This window comes from Triticum dicoccoides, chromosome 7B, assembly GCF_002162155.2.
Source record: "Triticum dicoccoides isolate Atlit2015 ecotype Zavitan chromosome 7B, WEW_v2.0, whole genome shotgun sequence".
NCBI lineage: Eukaryota > Viridiplantae > Streptophyta > Magnoliopsida > Poales > Poaceae > Triticum > Triticum dicoccoides.
Window position 1 is genome coordinate 696,152,175 of NC_041393.1, and position 3,058 is coordinate 696,155,232.

The 3,058-nt window shown below is 44.6% G+C and overlaps 1 pseudogene; it reads right to left on the reverse strand.

The window, feature by feature from the left end:
- Positions 1–1,072: 1,072 nt before the first annotated feature.
- LOC119339427 overlaps positions 1,073–3,058 on the reverse strand; it is a 4,556-nt pseudogene continuing 2,570 nt past the window's right edge.

Genomic DNA, 3,058 nt, shown 5'->3' on the forward strand with positions numbered 1-3,058 from the left:
TCCCCAGCTGAAGGAATCTTCTGTTGGAGGTTTACACGACGCCAGTGCAGGGATGCTGATTCTTTCTCAACAGATATTTGGGCATACACAGACTGACTGCTATTTTGTTGCGGGTCCTGATTTTCATTCCCAATTGTAGATGTGTTGGTTAGGTCCGTAAACGGAGAATGATTCCTGACATGAACATATGTGCATCTGGATTGTGCTTGCCCATCTGCGTTTCATCAGCAGAAATGTTAAAACAAAACAGAGGAAGGAACAGAAGCCCCCAGCATTAGCACTACGGAACCAAAGTAATGAATAACTTTTGCTAAAATGGGAAGGGTCATTTGAAACCAAAGCATTGCACCTGATCTACTTGCGAAGAATATCACAGAATCATGAAAGCTCCTCAGCAGCACCATAAACCAATTGATAGAGAAGCAAAGGAGATGGTCAATGGCTTAGGAGCCTGGTAGCAATGATGGCTGAGATGAATTTTTATTTTCTAATTCGCTTATCACCATAGTTGAGGGCAGTATCAGATGATCATGAGTTATGTTTTCATTAACATGGCACAATGTAATAAGCGAAATCAATGTGAAACGGCATGGTATGTAAACAACATGGTATGAATGTCAGATATATTACGATGTGCTCATTGGAGGTATGGTTGGTTGGGTTGTTGGGGCCTAATTTGAAGCAATTGTTGGGCCCTAATTTGACATAATAAGGGGCAGTAAATTTGTAGATGTGTTGTGTGAGGCAAATAACAGATCGGTGAGCGGTGTAGTCTACAGAATCCGCAGTTTACATTCGACAACACAGAACTAAGTACATCGTAATCCAAACTTATTAAGAGGCGAACTCCAAAAAGGATTAATCTGAACTTGTTTGCATTTAAGTGAAGAAGACACATAACTGCAGGAGGTGTAAAGTTTCAGTCCATCAGGCATGTGCATGCTGTGTGAGGCATGTGCAACTCCAAAAATTAGTATAAAGGCAACAGTATGGAACCAATGTATTCACTGGTCTGACTTGAATTGATGGCCTAATTTGACATATTTTGAAGCAACAAAGCAGTGAATCTCCCTCAAATTTCTACGGGCGACAAACCTTCAGAGCGGCAGGGCGGTGCGATGCAGTTAACAAACTCCAAGACCGGCACCAAGAGGCGGCTAGACCGGCGGGCTTGCGGACAGCGGCGAGGACCACAGGGCGGCAGGGTCGTGGTGTTGCTGCGGACGGCGGCGAGGAGCGAGGGGCAGCAGGTCCAGCCGTGGTGTTGCTGATGGCGGCGAGGAGCGAGGGGCGGCAAGGTCGTGCTGCCCGGACGGCGGCGAACGGAGCCGGTCACAATCTCGTCTCTCTCACGAGCCCTGGCCATTATGTCAAGGAAGCTCAACTCCTCTTGTCCGTACAGGTAAAACTCAGCAGACCGTATGCACACCTTGTTTTCCTGTAACATACGATTACCACGGTCAGATGAGATCTAAGGCAAGTCGGTGGTTAACTTTATAAACTAACATATGGTGCATCATTAAATAGAGATACTTGAAGTCATTGTTAGCTGGGAAGTGTGGCCTGTAGACATAGATTGTCGAAAAGGCATGATTTTGAACTATTAAAGCACAATTCAAAGCATGTCACATTTTACATAGTACCTCCTCAGCGAAGAGTTCCTCGAGAAACACTGTCGATTTGGTTGTCTTCTGCCACTATGGCTAATGAAATACTAACAAGTTCATTTGACAGAACGTAATCGCTGAATTTGGAGATAGATACAAGGTTTATTGTTCTCGAGTCCAGTATTTCACTGATTGTTATCGATTTCTCCAGTGCATGCTACATCTCCCGAATCCAGGAGCTGTGAGAAAAGCCATTGTGACGTAGATGTGATTTTGACTCCTTCAACGGAAGACGTTTGGGTTACCTGCGCACTGTCAGTTATATAGTATGTCACAGCCAGGCTGCTTGTTGCTCGCATGAACGTCATGAATTAGAAGAAGTGTAGCTAAGCACCATGAATCTAATTGTACAATGGAGTCCTCCACCAACTCATCTGCAAGAATCAAAATTTGTGGTTCCAAAGTTAGCATTGGTAGCTTCAGCACAGGTAAACTTGAGTAGAAGAAATGCAGGGCAATGCTGACTTGCCATTTTGGACCACATTGGCTGATTCATAAAAATAATAATTGTTTGAACAGAAAAGTTCAGAGCAATTTATTTATCTCTACGATGGAGCATATACTCACAGAATCAAAGGTCTCAAGAGGCAAGCTTTCTAAGTGCCACCTGATGAGAACATTCCCTTCTTTGTGTACAATTTAATGTTTGTTAGTCCAAAAATATCCATACTATCATCAGTCAGTTTTTCTCCCTCTTCTTCTCTTCCACCTCATTAAACAACCACAATTCAGATCCTGGAGCAAGAAATGCTTCTAGAACCTACACAACAACACCAACATTAATATCCAGAATTTGCTGAAGCGTACATCAATCCTGGCAAAATGTCAAGGTTAACTTACCATTATCATACCGTGGATAGCACATCGCCAACCACAGAATAAAATTATACCTGGATACTTAGGAAGGGTGAGAAGGTTTGGTAGAAAACCCTTATGCCTCTGGTGAGAAATAACTTTGATCAAATTTAAGTCTAGGTGAATAGGAATTTTTTATCTGGACCATATGACTTTCTTGAAGATAGTTGGTACAAAGACAGTAAATATTAGACATCATGAAGCATGACTCAGAAAATTCACCTCTGATAGAAGGACCGTATTACTCAGAAAATTCACCTCTGTTGGGCATTTATACGTCTTACTGGTGAAATTGCTCAATCCCTTTGGTTGAAACACGCAAACACTGGCAAATGTGAAACAGAGTCTAAGAGGGCCAACATTCTGAACGCAAAACGGTAGGTAGTGTGTAGTCCGCGAAAGGAGCGGGAGGAACGGCGGCCCGCGACCAAGGGCGCGGCTCCGGCGGCCAGCGGCTCCCGGCGACCCGTGGCGGGGGCGGGCTCCCGGCGACCCGCGGCTGCTTCGCGTGGCTCTGGCGGCGCGAGGCAGCGGGG